The sequence below is a fragment of the Castor canadensis genome, chromosome 7 (genome assembly GCF_047511655.1).
Source record: "Castor canadensis chromosome 7, mCasCan1.hap1v2, whole genome shotgun sequence".
Taxonomy (NCBI): Eukaryota; Metazoa; Chordata; class Mammalia; order Rodentia; family Castoridae; genus Castor; species Castor canadensis.
Genome location: NC_133392.1, coordinates 113,158,530 through 113,175,598, shown reverse-complemented (window position 1 = coordinate 113,175,598; position 17,069 = coordinate 113,158,530).

The following is a 17,069-nucleotide window of genomic DNA, read 5'->3' as shown; positions in this document are numbered from 1 at the left end:
AACCACCACAATATGATGTGCTCCGCCTTTGAACTCTTTCCTCCAGCTTTTAACTGTAAATTCATACATGTTTCCTTGCAATACCCATGGGTCAATGCAGAATATACAGCAGAGGCAGAAACAGACTTAATTAAGAATTCTATAAAGGATGCCCCACACACACACACACACACACACACAGGAAATCCCCACTTCACTTTGGGTGCCAGGACCTATACTGTAATATTCAAGAAGAATGCACCTCCTTCAGATACCTGTGTACAACAATACTTTGAAGCTTTTAAAGGCAGGATATTTTTAAACATTAGGTGGATTTTATTGAAAATGTTTGCCTCCCTCTGAAATGAAGAACTAGAATATGTGGCCTCTATCAAAATGCAAAGGGCTAAAAAAGATGTGTGGTGGTCTGTGTTATCAATGTATAATAGTTCATTACTTTCACTCATCTATTTATGTGAGAACCATTCGTTGATTGGGTTCCACGGTCAATGAACTAAACTAGGTACCAGAGATACATTAAAAACAAGATGGAGTCCTTGTCCTTCTGGGGAGACAGATGTTATACCAGCAATTTTTCAGTTCCTTCTGAAAGAACTGAGTCTCAGCCTTCAGAATGACTACAAATTACCCACGAAGCTTGTTAAAGAATCATATTCCTTATTCAGCAAATCTAGACTGAGGTTGAGGAATTAGCATTTTTAATGAGCTCCTCACTGAGCCTAATGCAGGTGCTTGGCAGCCCACACTTTAAAGAATCCTGCAACTAATGAGGCCACAGAACAGTCTCTGTCTTTCTTGTGGCTACCACTGGGTTTGTCCTGAGCTCTCTATACAGGAATGCCCATTTCATGCTTTGAAACTCTTGACTCAAAGGCCTTAGTCTTTGCTGACACGTTTGTAGAGCTCAGTCTTTAACACTCAGTCCTATGTAGTAAATAATTTATTTTTAGGGAAAAGTCGATTGCCACCCACACACTCTGAAAATGTTTTCGGGATGTTGTTGCAGCTTCCTCATCTCTAACCTGAACCACCTGTCCCTCCACTCTTTTAAGGCAGCAACCATGGCATTATATTCTGTGAGCCAGCAGTGGGAGGAGCATTTCACACCCCTTTGGACAGGAAGGATGATAAAGTGCTTGAGTCCTTCCAACACAAAACCATTCAACAGCCAACCGCACAGCATTATCAAAGGACATGGCTGGTTTAACCTTTTCATGCCTCATCACAAATGTACACACACGTGCATATAAGTAGGATTGTATATAAGATCTAAGTAAAATCCCTCATTTTTCTAATGTTAATAAAACGTTCATTTTCAAATCTCAGGTAGAAATTTCATGTACCTAGGAGTCCACACAAGAATTTGATTTTTCTTAGTTCTATTTTTACAGAGCTACTACAAATGAAGGATCCTTTCCCTTCCCAGAGTACAGTGCTAGGATCCTTCTTGACATGACCCCATGCCTAGGCTCAGCCCATCACCCCAACAAATTAAGACAAAGTCAGCTTTTTTCTCTCTCCCAAGCACAAATTGTGCTACACAATAATTCCCGGTGCAATTAACTACATCCCAGTGATGTCTAAGTTCAGTGCTTCCTTTTTCACAAGTGCTCTATCTTCTTGAGCCACACCCCAGTCCTTTTACTTTTAGTTTGCTTTTAGATAGTGTTCAGCTTTTGCCCCAGACAGCTTTGGACTGCTAGCCTCCTACCTCCACCTCCCAAGTCCCTGGGATTACAGGCATGGACCACCACACCCAGCCCATATAATATTTCTAAAAGTTAGTCCCTATGTTTCTTATTTATTCTCAATATGGTTAAAAAAAAAAAAGAAAGAAAGAAAAGAAATAGTTGAATCCTAGCACTCAGGAGTTGGAGGTAGGAGGATAGCAAGGTGGCAGGCAGCATAGGCTATATAAGAAGACCCTGTGTCCAAAAAAATCAGTTACTTAGGGTTGAGCTGAATTTGTGAAAACTATGAATTATAAATTGTTTTTTCAGAGAAATTTTATTATAAAGTACAATTAAGTTAAATATTGCCTAGTCAGAGACATGTCGCCCTGCCCTACTTTAATGAACAGATAAAAATTACTTGTAGTTAGCATACAAGGGTTGCTAAATTGCTTTTTTAATGTTCTTAGCTTAGAACACACATATTTCTGAAGCATGCATCATACGAATTATCCAAACTTTGTTGTATGAATGTTCAATAGTAGTATTAAAGCAAATTTAAGCCCTGGATAATTTTTTTGAAGTCCATTTCAGCCCAAAATTCTCATGATTCTGTAACTATCTAAATTTAACACCTTTTTTAAAAATTTGGTAAAATTCTTTTATGAATTTTCATATATAATAGATTTTGCTGAGTCAATTAGTTTGTTTCCTGATTTCCATGGGAAAGCTAATAATTAACCTTCAGTATCCACAGGCAATTTGACCCAGGAAACCCCCATACCAAAATCCCCAGATGCTAAAGTCCCTACCATAAAATGGCACAGTATTTGCATAGAACTTGTACACAGCCTCCTGTATACTTTAAGTCATCTCTAGATTACTTATAATATCTAATACAATGCAAATATTTTATACATAGCTCCTATGCTATATTGTTTAGGGAGTGATAAGAAAAAAGTCTGTACATGTTTGATATAGTCACATTTTTTTTCAAAGATTTTCAATCCATTGTTGGTTGAATCCATGATTGGAAACCCACAGATATGGAAAGCTGGCTATATTTGATGTTCTGTCAAAATCTTCATGTTGTATGATATCTAATTGGAAAAAAAGGAGAAAATTTCACTCCAGAGATGTTGAGTAGCATAATAACAAAGTTATCGATTTAGTGCGGGGCTATCACAGTGTACTATTTACTTCCAAATATACTCTTTGAGTTCACATCATTCTATACAAATGTAAGAATAGTTATTATCAAAAACAGTAAAGTAAGAGAATGCAAGTCAACTCTTTCAGGATAAGAACTCAGATCTCATGAGTCTATGGTCTGCCTAGCACATAAAAGAAACTCAATATATATTAGTTTCATAAATGCACAACTTGATCAATAAAAATAGTTGAAGCTAACTCATCTAATTAAAAGAAAGCACTAGTAGGCAAAGCAAGGTAATCATTAGGGTTAGGGTTAGGGTTAGGGTTAGTGTTAGGATTAGTTTAAATGCTTAGCAACAAAGGAACCCTGTCACAGTACATAGCCAAGACTAGAATTTGCAGGGCCTGGTGAGAAATGGAAATGCAAGGCCCTTTATTCAAAAACCATTATGAAATGCAAGACAGTGACAACAGGACATCAAAGTACAGGGCCCTTCTAGGAGCAGAGGCCTTGTGGCTACACAGATTATACACCTGTAAGGCCAGCCCTCCACACACTATTGAAAAGCTTGCAGCTCTGATTCGTGAAAGCAATGGTGCCACACTGTAGATATTTTGGATTATTTTACTGGGTTGGAAGGATCTTGGTTGGGCAATGGTTGGAAGCCTTGCTGGTGCATGGTGAGTAGGGGCCAAAGATTCCATAGATCCTCATATCAGGGATAGTGCTAAACTATGAAGAATGTTCCTGCTTCCCAGAGATACCCACATAGGTGAACTGCCTATAATTATCTGAGCTTAAAAATCTATTTTTGGTTTACATATTCTAAATTTTCCAGGGATATGACCATTTTGTCAATTCTAGAAAGACTGCAATCTGCTTGTTTAGAACTTTACTTTTAAAACTAGTAGATTAAAAATGGCAATTCTAATCATGGTGTAAGAGCTGTGTTAATAGTGAACACTGCTCGCAGAGTAGGAGGCACCAATGCAACTCACCTGCATCAGTCTGCATTGGGAGCTATCGCATCATTCCAAGTGATCCAAGGAAATGTGCAAGTGCCTGACTCCTTCGTCATGCCTTCTACTGGGGCACTAACAATACTTTTACATAAAGGAAGACATAATATTTATCATGAATTCTTTCCCTTTTATTTCCCCTGTATTATTATGGCTAGAACATTACTTTTTTCTAATTGGAGGGAAGTCAGCTATCATATCTGAGCATTTCATTTCATTTTGGCAAAGGTGAATTTCAAAATATTGGTACATAAAGTAGCTTTGAACATAAAAGAGTTGAAAATGATAAGATTAAAAAGGGTTTGAACTGGAAGAAATTTGAGGGATTACCTAATTCATTGATGGAGAAGGAAACTGAGGCTGAAACAGATTATATACCTTGCCTAAGGCCACCCAGCAATTCTTAGCAATGCCAAGACTTGAACCTATGCTGATTTCCAGTATTGTATAAATGGCTTCCTTTGTTTCTTATTTCCTTCCTTCTTTCCTCTTTCTCTCCTTCCTCCCTCCCTTCCTGCTTTCCTTCCTTCCTTTCAGTAAATATAGCTAAGCTCTTACTGTGTGCTAGGCATCAGAGTGGTCCAGATAATGCAGACATGACCCAAGACACAGTCCAACCATTAGGGGAATCTAGACTCTCTAGAAAACAGAGCAGAACCCAACTATTGTGCAACATGCCTTAGGGTAGACCTCTGTTTAAAACATTGTAAGGAGCAAATGTCTGTCTCCTTCCCTGGGAGTTGCAGAAGGCTTCTCAGCAAAGATGGAATTGGAATTTTGTTTGTTTTTAGTTTTGGTCAAACATATTTTATTGACATAATTCTACATACTTTGGGGATTCGGTGTGATAATTCGTCACATGTGTATAATGGGTAATGATCAAATCAGGGTAATTAGCATTTCCATTTCCTAAACACTTTTCATTTCATTGTATTGGAAACCTTTGAACACCTCTCTTCTAGTTCTTCATAAAATATATAATAAATTGTTGTGAACTATTCACCCTACTTGGAACTTGAATCTTGGGGTAGGAGAAAGGCTTTAATTTGAAGGGCTAAGGTAACCCTCATTCTAAGCAGTTGCATCGAGTGGTTAAAGACACAGTGGCTTAAATACGGCCATTTATAACCAAGTATTGATTTCCCATGGTCCTGAGAGAGTCAGAATCCTTTAATTTCAAAGAGAACTTTCCAGAAGAACAGGGTTGGCCACTATCTTGCCAAACACAGCCCTAAGGTCAAGCAGACAGCAGGCCCATTTCAGAGGACTTGGGACTCCCTAAAGTGAACAGGGAAAGGGGCAATGATGGGGGATGTCTCTGTGCAGCACTATGGGTTGAGAGGGCATAATATGCCTTTGGATTTCTGTGGGCCACGGCCAGAGTGCAAACTAAGAAAATTGCATGTTGATTGCTGAAGTGATTAAGTGGATCACCTTATTGATTCGCACCTAGCTTGGAACAGACCTCAATAACCAACATCAAGTACTTTAATAAGAGCAAAGGAAAGATTTACTGGATGCAAGTGCTTTTCATTAGAGAGGACTGAGGGGAAATAAAACATGCTGACCCACCAGTGAGGGGCCACAGCACGGCCTCCAGCATGGTGACTGCCAACCAGACAGGAAAGTAAGTAAGAGGAAGTCAAATGAGACAGCCCTAGGCCTGAGCTTATCAAAGCGTTAGAAAAGAATTTCCATCAATAGCCAGATTGTCTGCTAACCTCTTCTTTTCCCTCTCCCTCCCCACCCATGCTGCAAACTCCACCACCCATCAGGAAGCAAGGACACATAACTGCTGCATACTGAGTCCAGGCCCAGCTAATGCTGGGATTACCTCTAATCTCCACCTCATCCCTCCATGAGGTATTTCATTTTCTCCACATCACAGGGAAGGAAACTGATACTCATGATGTGATTCTTAAGTGATAGGATTTGAATTAGAACCCAGATCTCTCTGGTACCAAGATCTATGCTTTGAAATTTTCTCTTGGAGTTAGGATCTGTGTGCATGTATTTTTCCTAGCAAAGCTTTGAGTTGTATCCACTCTGCCTTGCATAAGCCAGCTAAATTTTTATTCTTACTGAGTGAATGCAATGTGGTGGTGCCAATCAAATATTATTCCACTTGGTCTTCACATCCAGTTTAGGAGTTGGCTCTCCTATTATCATCTCCACTGTAGAGATGAATTTGTTGAAGTTTGGAAACTTAACCTGCCCAATGGTCACACAGGTAGCATGTGGCACAGTAGGACCTTGAACACATTATTCATTGTTCCAGATCTCTTTAAGAAAGATCCCCAGGCAGTCTAAGCAACTTAGAAAGAATACAAGGACTGCATTCGTTCATTCAAACCTTCAACAAATACCTAATCAGTTCCTAAATGGATTGCTGACTCAAGCATTTTTCTAACCCTGAGGGATAGAGTGATTATCAAGAAAGGCTGTTACAGGAACAACATTCTTTAGGGGAGGAGGCACAGCAGACAATAAATGAAGAACAAACAAGATAAATAAGAAATGGCCTGACAGAGATAATTACACTGAAGAAAATAAAACAGAAAGACAAGAGGTTTCACCTGGGAAAATTGCCTACAAGCTAAGACTTCGATGCTAAAAGCTTCTAACCATGGATTCTAAACAATCCAGGCAGGAGAAACAGCAAGGGCAAAGACAAGAGGTAGAAGTGAGCTCCTACCTACTCAAAGACCACTGTGATCAAAAGTCCTGGGGAGGAGTCCACAAGATGTCTGAAAAGAAAAGTAGCAGAGTCTCTGGGACTGGAAGGCCATCAAAAGAAATTGAGTTTCCTTCTAATTAAGAGGAAGCCCTAGGAAGATTCTAAGCATTTAAAATGATTTTTATTTTAAAAATATCATTGTGGCTGCTGTTTGGCGGGACAAGAGTGGATGCAAGGAGACAGAGGGGAGGCCACTGCAAAGTTCAGTTGGAGTAACAATGTTGGCTCAACAGGTGGTAAGCAGATACAAAGAAGTGCCCTCTTTATGTTCTAAGTGCAGATGACCTCTTGCTACCTTATATTTTTGCAAATGAACCAAGCTACCACTTTTTGGACACCCGAGGTGGTACACCCTGCCAGCTTGTCTCATTGGGCTTTGGCTGGCTTCTAGAAAGTTAGACTAGGAGAACTTGACTGAAGTAACAGAACACAATGCCATCATCATCAACTCTGTGCACCCGGGGAAAGGGTTTTATGAAGTGTCATGACCACCAACATCTGCTAGGAAGCCTACAGCTCCCCCTGAGCACTGTTCATGGTGGCCCAGACAGTTGTCTACAAAGAACTCCCTGCCTTTCTAAACCAGCCTGCAGACCCTGTGCCTGGTTCCCTGCAGTCAAGGTAGTGGAGACTTCAGAAAAAGTAGCAAATGAAGCAGATGAGAAGATAATCAGCTCACAGTGGGATCCCACCTGATTTATTTAAAAGCAACTGAGGAATGCTGGCTTTCCTCCAGGTATGTCAGTGGAACTACAAGGACATTCTGTCTATCACCACCATGTTTAAATGTCCACTCTAGAAATGAAGGAAGATTCATCAGAAGGATAAGGAAGAATTTGACATGGAAGCATTCCTTTGTGTCATGTTCTCTGAAGGGAAGACATCCAGTGGCATGCAACTGTCTGCAGGCCTGACTCCAGGAAACAGAAGGTTGGGCACAAGGTGAATTGTCAGGAGAAAAAAAAAAAATCAAGGGAACCTTAGAGAAGATGAACCTCATACATAACTGATCTGACAGAGCACCCCATTGCTACAGCTGAACAAACAGTCTCTTTCCCAGGTGGGGATGCATTTGCATTGAAGGATACCGGAGCCATCTATTAAGAAAAGTGTTTAAGCAAGAAAGAGAACATATCTGCAGCATGAGCTAGTGACTCTGGAAACCCAAACACAACATTGGAGCCTTGGCATTAAAAAAAAATCTAATTGTAAGTCAAATGGAATTTTTTTGATGGAACAATTGAGGAAAGGGACTGAGACTGGGTGGCTCATAATGACATCTGACATGCATATTCAGAGAACAAAAATGCTATCCATTTTGGGGAACTTCATAAAAAGTGGTGCTAGAATTATTCTCAGCTGTGTGAGATTCCCAAAGGTGGGCTAAAGTCATTGTTTCATCAAGTATTTATTTAGTACCTGTCATTTGTCCACCATTCTGCTGGAAATAATATAAAATATGACTGGAATTCCAATCCTGCCTTTGTGGGCTCCATAAGCCAGTCAGTTTTTAGGCATAGCACAGATACTTAGGCATATCTGTGACAAAAGATTAAATTCAGTTTACTTCAACGATATGGAGATTTTTAATCAAAGTGATATAAGGATAACTTAAGAATTATTCATTTAACAAATATTAATAAACCAAAATGTGTGACCTACTATACTAGATATTTGTGGGGACACAGTTAATTTGGATCTAGACAACTATCTCAAAGAAGCTGTACTATGGTAGGAACGTTAAGACTCATAGATAAGTAAAGCCAGTAACAGAAATGATAAATATCAGTAAATGAGAGAGAGGACGGTGGGGGTTGGAGAGAGAAAGAAGTAGACATAAAGAACTTTAATAAGCTGAGCACAGTAGCTCATGTCATTAATTCTAGCTACTCAGGAGGCAGAGATCAGGGGGATCATAGTTTGAGACCAAAAGTTCATGAGACCCCCATCTCAACCAATAAGCGGGGTATGGAGGCATACATCTATTATTCCAGCCAGGAGAGAGTCATTAATAGGAGGATCACAATCCAGGCTGAACCAAAACACAAGACCCTATTAAAAAAAATAAAGCAAAAGGCCCAGGGACGTGGCTCAAGTAGTAGAGTACCTACCTATCAGGTGAGGGGCCCTGAGTTCAAACCCCAGTACCATCAAAAATAACAAGACTTTAATAGGAAGAACAAATGACTAACCTCTGGGAGATAAGCAAAATCTGTTCTCTGCCTCAATTTCCCCATTCATTCATGTATGCAACAAATAAACTTGAATTCTTACTGCAGTCAAGATATTTTTAGGGTCTGGGATGAAAATCAGACTAGAGAGATGATAGCAGGATGAATTCTTTAATAAAAGTTTCTAGAGCCAGGTGTGGTGGCACCTGCCTGGAATCCCAGTTACTTGGGAAGCAAAGGTAGGAGGAATTTGGTGCAAGGGCTGCCTGGGCAAATTTAGTGTGAGATCCTATCTGAGGAAAAAAAAAAAAGGACCTGGAGCATAGCTCAAGTGGTGCAAGACCCTGTGTTTAATCCCTAGTACAGAAAAGAAAAAAAAAATGTTTATTGAAGATACAGTAGGAAAACAGAGTAGGGAACTTCTAAGTTTGTTTGTGGTAAGGGACAGTCACAAAGGAAGGCTTTGTCAAGGTTGTGACCCTTTGTTAAGTGGTAAGGAGAGAAGAGGGATACAGCACTCCAGGCAAAATAATAACAAAGCTAGAAGGTGAGGTTAACAGTGGAGGTAGAGTGGTGTAAGCCTGCTGGTGGGAACGTAGACTGGTACAACCACTCTGGAAAAAGATTTGGAGCTACTGAAACAGCTGGACCTCGATCTACCATTTGATCCAGCAATACCACTCTTGGGGATATACCCAAAAGAATGTGACACAGGTTACTCCAGAGGCACCTGCACACCCATGTTTATTGCAGCACTATTCACAATAGCCAAGTTATGGAAACAGCCAAGATGCCCCACCACTGACGAATGGATTAAGAAAATGTGGTATCTATACACAATGGAATTTTATGCAGCCATGAAGAAGAACAAAATGTTATCATTCGCTGGTAAATGGATGGAATTGGAGAACATCATTCTGAGTGAGGTTAGCCTGGCTCAAAAAACCAAAAATCGTATGTTCTCCCTCATATGTGGACATTAGATCAAGGGCAAACACAACAAGGGGATTGGACTATGAGCACATGATAAAAGCGAGAGCACACAAGGGAGGGGTGAGGATAGGTAAGACACCTAAAAAATTAGCTAGCATTTGTTGTCCTTAACGCAGAGAAACTAAAGCAGATACCTTAAAGCAACTGAGGCCAAGAGGAAAAGGGGAACAGGTACTAGAGAAAAGGTTAGATCAAAAAGAATTAACCTAGAATTAACCTAGAAGGTAACACCCACGCACAGGAAATCAATGTGAGTCAATGCCCTGTATAGCTATCCTTATCTCAACCAGCAAAAACCCTTGTTCCTTCCTATTATTGCTTATACTCTCTCTACAACAAAATTAGAAATAAGGGCAAAATAGTTTCTGCTGGGTATTGGGGGGGGGGAGAGGGATGGGGCGGAGTGGGTGGTAAGGGAGGGGGTGGGGGCAGGGGGGAGAAATGAACCAAGCCTTGTATGCACATATGAATAATAAAAGAAAAATGGAAAAAAAAAAAAGAGTGGTGTAAGGGAACTGTGAAGGCAGGGTAAGTTCTGGAAGGCTGCTCTGGGAAATGCAAGAGAACACTAATAAAGAACAAGTAAGAGGCAAAACCCAGAAGTTAGTTGCAGCATGAATACACACGCAAAACACTCAAGCAGTACAAGCAGTCTGGGCATGAGATGAGACAGCATGTCACTGGACAGACATAGCAGGTGCAGGTGCAGAAGTGGATGGGGCAGGGACCATGAGGGTTCAGATGAGTGACCACAGGGCCTGGCCTGATGGGTTGAAAGAAAAGGAGATGGCACTGGAATGGTAAATAGTTTTCATCTATGGTAAATAGTTTCATCTCAGTGTCAACCCCGGTTGATAGTAGAGTACCTACCTATCAGGTGAGGGGCCCTGAGTTCAAACCCCAGTACCATCAAAAAATAACAAGACTTTAATAGGAAGAACAAATGACTAACCTGCGCCAACTCCTGCGCCAAGTTGTATTCCAAAGCTACATCTGTACTGAACAGGAAAGGTGTGGCATGGTGAATCAGTGATGCTCACGGGCCTGAAGAGTGGCCACGACCAGGTATTTGCTGTCTCTGGACTCAAGTCCAGATGAGGTTGTGAGACAGAAGTGCAAGAGAAGCCAGAGTACAAGGGGTGGGAGGCTGAGGTTCCAAGGAGGAATTTTCAAAGCCTAGATCTTAACTCTGGGAAGGTTTGGCTGAATAGAGGGCAAGTCAGAATCCAGTGCCCAAATGCTTGTATGCTGCTGTTTTTGTCTCACTGAAGAAAAAAAGTATCTTCAGAAGAGACTCTTGTGACTTAAGAGAAAGCTGTATGATTGAAAAGCTCTTTGTTGTTAGAATATAAATGCAAAAAAGAGTGAGACCCCACACACACATTCCTCTAGGCAGCAGCCCAAGAAACTGCAGCATCTGCATACATGGCCTCTTCCACACTCAGAGTCAGACTGCCCCATGCGAGCCACCAGCCACTGAGTATTTCCTCCAGCAGGGCAAGTAGGACCTGAGCCAACAACTTCTCCAATGACCCAATTCTGTGACCTTGGGGGGGGGGGCAGTGCTAGGGATGGAACCCAAGGCCTCATGCATGCTAGGCAAGTGTTTTACCATTGAGTTATACCTCCAGCCCTCCATGACATTCTTTTAATTGCAGTAAGAAAACAAGATCTGCCCTCATAACAAAAACTGAAGCATACAACACAGTTCTGTTGACTATAGGTGCGGTGTTGTTGCACAACGAAAATCTGCACCCTTTGGTTAGCATCGCCCCTCTCTATAGCTCCTGGAAGCCTCCATTCTACTGCTTGATTCCAAGAATTTGCCTATCTTAGATATGTAACATATGTGGAATTGTGCAGTATTGGTCTTTCTGTGGCTGGCTTATTTCATTTAGCATAGTGTCCTCAAGATCCATCCATGTTACCGTATTTTGCAGAATTGCCTTCTTTTTAAGGTTAAATAATATTCTATATATATATGTAAAATATGTCATCTTTATCTATTCCTCCATGAGTAGACCCTCAGGTTGTTTTTACATCATTGCCATTGTGAATAGTGCCACAGTAAAAACAAAGGAGTGTTAGCAACTCTTTGAGATCCTGGTTTCAATTCTTTTGGATAAATAGCCAGATGTGGGATAGCTGGATCAGATAAGAGTTTTTGTTTGCCATAGTGTCTGCACTATTTGCATTTCTACCTTCCGTGTACAGGACTCCAGTTTCTCTACATCCTCTCCTGAATCTTTTTCTGGTTTCTGGAGTGACAGTGCTTACCACCGCCTCTAACTTGGTGCCCCCCATGGAAACTGAGCACACAGTTCTCCATGTTCCCCTGTGAGTCTTTTGCATCATGACTAAATGCAGGGAAGGATTCTGGAGTGGAGGGAAGTATGAATTCATGTTACAGAGCATGTCTAAAAGCATTTGTCAAAAAAAGAGTTAATGGCTGCTTCTCTGCGGGAAGCCCTACAGAAATGAGTGTTCTGAAGTGTAGAACATTCACTTTTACGGTAGGTGGTGTTATTGTTACATGTTCATACAGACAGTGCTAATTAACAATCCTAAAGGCCACATCATTAAATTATTTCTCAGCTTAAAACACTGCAATGTTTAACACATCCCAGCAATTCAATTATATCTAAGACACTAGCCTGAACGCAAGGCAATATTTGTGGCCGACAATGTGCGAGCTGTTCTTGAAAGCAGGTGAAGCTTTAAAAGGAAAAAATGTCTGACAAACTACTTCCTATTCCTCTCCCTGACAGATACCCTACAAATAAAGCAACAATAATGCTCAAAGAAAATGTAAAGTAGGCCCTACCTTTGCAGGCAGGAACGAAATGTAGACTCTACATTTCTCTGAGGGTGAAGATGTGACAATCTTAGCCAGCTCACCTGAAAAAGCAAATCACCACCCTCAGATCTATTTAAGGTCCACTGGGTTTTGCTGCTTTCTTCTGCATCTGACCTCCCTCCCTTGTCATTCCTGACCACTGTACATTGCCTTTGGGGTTTGAACTTGGGGCAACTTCTTGGATTTGGGCTAGGTTTTTCCTGCAGAGAACACACTCTGAAGAATACACAAAGCCTCTTTGTTTCCCACCCAGGGAAATAGCTCAAGTTCAGAGCAGTGAGAAAGGGCTTCCTTCCAGCTTCAACACACACACACACACACACTCACAAAGCTCTTGCCCTTCACGGCTGGCCTCAGCTTGATCCTCTCCATGGAGAGACAGTTTGCTTCATAGGCACAGGGCCCAGATTAGCTGGCCAAGTGGCCTCAGTTGTCGGAACATGGTTTGGCAAGCAACACCATGACAGAACCTCCCGCTTGGAAGGTGCTGGTGCTGAGACCGCATCTGGGAGAGGCACATATGTGATTCCACTGATTTTCACACAAAGAAGCAGACTGTGCCAGTGGCCAGCTGGCCAGCTGGGCACTCATCTGCACCCCCTGAAGCAAAAGTGAGAGAGCAGCATGCCTGATTCTCTCCCTGGTCTCTCCAAGTGTTCAGGCTCTGTAGAAACCATTTCTTCCTCCATCTAACCCAGCAGGACTCCTCAGAGAGATCCCACTCAACTTCATGGGGAGAGGGAACAGAAGTATCTCCTGAGCAATGTGTCAACTAGCCCATTGCCTTACGCAGAACCAATTCTCAAGGAGGGCTGATTGGATGGAGTGATAGATGGACAGAAGAATAGTTGGATGAGGTAGATGGATGATGGGTGGATGGGTGAATGGAAGAATTAGCAAGGCAAAATACTGAAGCTGCTCTCTTAAAAAACTGAGTCATCTACTGACAGCCGTAAGCTACTCTAGAAATCCAGAGGGAGTGAAAGAGTGAGAGATGTGTCAGCAGGGCCAGCCATACCTCCACGGTGACATCAGTCCCAAAACAGACATTGCAAACTGGCCACAGCACTCTTGCCTCCAGACCCAAGATCTGTTCTCTCAGTTTTCCTCAGTAGTGCTCCAGCCATCAGAGAAGATACAACCAACTTTCTGTCCCAGGGTTAGCACACTATTGAGGTCCTGGCTCCACCATTTCTTACCATGAGACTTTGGGGAGCTACTGAAACTAGGTTTCTTCTCTGACGTAAAGCCCTGGGACTACATGAATGCTGAAGTCCAATCAATCCCTATTCTGTGATGCTGTCTGTCCTTCATGACCCAATTTATACCTCCTCCTTGAGCCTGTCCTGACCATCCCCACTGAAAATAAATTCTGCCTCTTCTGAGTATCTGTAACACCTGTCTGTACTGTGCACCTGGACATTTCATACCCCAGTCCCTTGTAATAATGATAATAACAAACAAATCATATTAAAGGGAGGACCAAGAATTGTTCTAAGCTTCATGCCTACACACACACACACACAAACACACACATACACAGAGCCATTTGATTCTTACAACACCTCTCTAGCTATGAAGTTGGAGATATCAAAATCCCATTTTGATATCAGATGAAAAACTGATACACAAAAATCAATCAGTAAATAAAGTGAGGTACCTAAGTTAAACAGCTCTAAGTGCTGGGCAGTAAGAGCTTTCCTCCTTATTTACCATCTCACTTCTGTCCCCAGCAGAAAGGACAAAGGCAGGCTTCCCTGAGCACAGAGGCTGTGTGGCATAGTTAAAAGGCCTTTGATCTAGACTATATTTGAACCCCAGCTCTATGTAACTGCTTCCTACCTCCATTTCACCATACATGAGAGTAATAAGTATCCCTCTCTCTGGATGGCTAGGGGAATTAAATCAATGGTTTTCAGTAAAGCATTTAGAGCAACATCTGACTCTGAGCAAGTGCTATTCAGGCATTTCTTGCTACTATGAACAGGATCCCCATCTACCTCTTTTTTCCACTCCTTGTGCCTCACTCACACCAAGTAAGTATTTTTGTGTCAACTGATTTCACCGACCTCAAGATCATGGACCCAGGAGTCAAATAGGCCAAGTCCAGTCCCTTCTCAAGCACAAATTAACTATGCAACGTGGTGCATGGCCAATAACTTCTTAGTCTCCATTTTTTCAATTTATAAAATGGGAATCATACATGTTGCCCCGTGTAGCCATTGCACTACTCAACCCAATAAGATAGACGTATAGACAAGGTATTAATTATTAGATAATGAAATAGATCATCCAGAGTTTCATCTTGGTGACAATAGCTCATGAGGGACTCTGAAGTCCTCGGCTGAAGGGTCATTTCTCACCTTCAGAACAAGCAGAGGAACAGTTCCCCTCTGTTTGTAGAATTCTCCCTAAACCAAATAATGATATCACAAAGCACATTGCAGAGGGACACTCACAACGTATCAAAACGGAGAAACCACTGTCACATGTCCAGAGTGAGACAAGCCATAAGCTTAAAGCTGTGTATGACTATGCTCCCAGGCTCCAAAGAATGTTGTCTGCAGTGACAAGGAGGATCCCATTCAGCTTGTTGGAAGTAATGTAGAAAATGATGTGATAGACCAGACAATATTAAGAAGGAGGCACATTTTTAGTTGTCATTTCCCCTTCGAGTTAGACACATCTAAGTTTCAATGCCAGTTCAGTCGCAAACTATGTGACCTATTTAATTTCTCTCAGACTCACCTAGGACACTCATGAAGATTAGAGACCTGGAACAGCTTCCAGCACATAAGAAGTGTTCAGTGAATTTAGTAATTATTGCTGTTATCTCTTTCCTCTTTGGAAACTCCCATGCTACCTCATTTCAGCATGAACACAGGGACCCAATGACCCACAGGTTTGGTCTTGCCTATTCCCCCAACATTTTAGGCAAGTCATGGTCTTAACTTCTTGACTTCTGCCAACAAATACTTCTTTGTCCCCTCCCTGTCAATGCCTGTGAGGCGTGTTTCTCCATCCAAGTAATATTTGCCAAAAGATGATGACTCATGACAGCTCACATTGCTCCTGACCTTTTGCTTCCAAATCCATAAAGTAGGAGGATGATATGTATTTCATGGGCTTATAGAGATAACTAAAGAAGATTGCATATCAGTTAACTTTTGCTTCCTAACAAACTATCCCTAAGTTTGCTGATTTAAAATACCATTCTTTTTTTAATTTATATTTCTGTGGGTTCATGATTTGAGCTAGTCTCAGCTAAGTAGCTTTTTTTCTGGGCTTAGTTGGGTCCTTGAGGCTTGAGCTCATATCTCATACAACATCATTCCCACCACATTCAAATGATCAAAACAAATTTCAACATCAACCCAGATTCAAGGGACATAGTGAAGCAGGCTAGCTTAGGCATAGTCTGGGACTGCTCCCCTCTTTGCTCAAGAGCTCCTCCACCTAGCCCACAGGGGAGAGGAGCCAGGTGATGACATACTGTGTCCCCCACATCCAGGTTCAAGGTGGTATAAAAACAACCTACAAAGAGACCCTGGCCCACCTTCTTCTTCCATTCCCTCACCTGGAAGAACAGGTGACTGCCTTTCCCTCAATAAAGCTATTTTACCTCACCCCATCCACATGTTCTACTGGGATTCTTCCATTTGGAACGCAAGGACAAAGATCTCCTGAGAATAACAACTGCCAAAAACACTACATTGCCTCTGCTTGAGAGTTGCTTCAAATTATTGTGGCAATTTTTGCATTCTATCATAGGTAATAAATAAAAATATGTGGTAGTCAAACTAATTGAATACGTTTCTATCAACTGTGTGGTTCAGAAAATATTGCAGGGCACTTGGTATGAAATGAGAAATTATGTGTTGAGGCTTTACTGTGTGTCCAGCACTATGCCAGATATTAGGAGGAATAAATTATTTAAAATATGTATATGACAAGTCTCTGTCCTCAAGGTACTTATAACTGGGGGAATTATAAGGCCAAAGTGAAGCATGAGGCAATAGGATAATAGCTGTCACAGGGGCAGATGTGGTTAATTGCTAAATATATTTTGCCTACAATGGATCCTAAATCACAGCAGAGCAGGAGCAGGGACGGGCTGGGTTGAACAGGAAAAGCTTAAAAAAGGAGGAGGGAATTTTGGATGGGCTTGAATCTTTCCAAAATTGGTCAAAATTGGCCCAAAGCTAAACTAAAACTAAAATAACTCCCTGATACTCACTTTCTATCCAGTCTCCCTTCTGGGAGAACTTCATCCAAAACAAACTCCAAACATCCCCAGATTGCTTCACTAAGTTCTGTTCCCAATACTTTATGGGAAAATGGAGGCGAGCCTGATCCATGGAGCCATCCATCAATGAAAAGACTTTCCTTGCTAAAGACAGAATGGTACAGTGGAAAGACTATGGATTTTTTTTTTTAGTCCCCACAGCTGGCAATATTCATTTGCT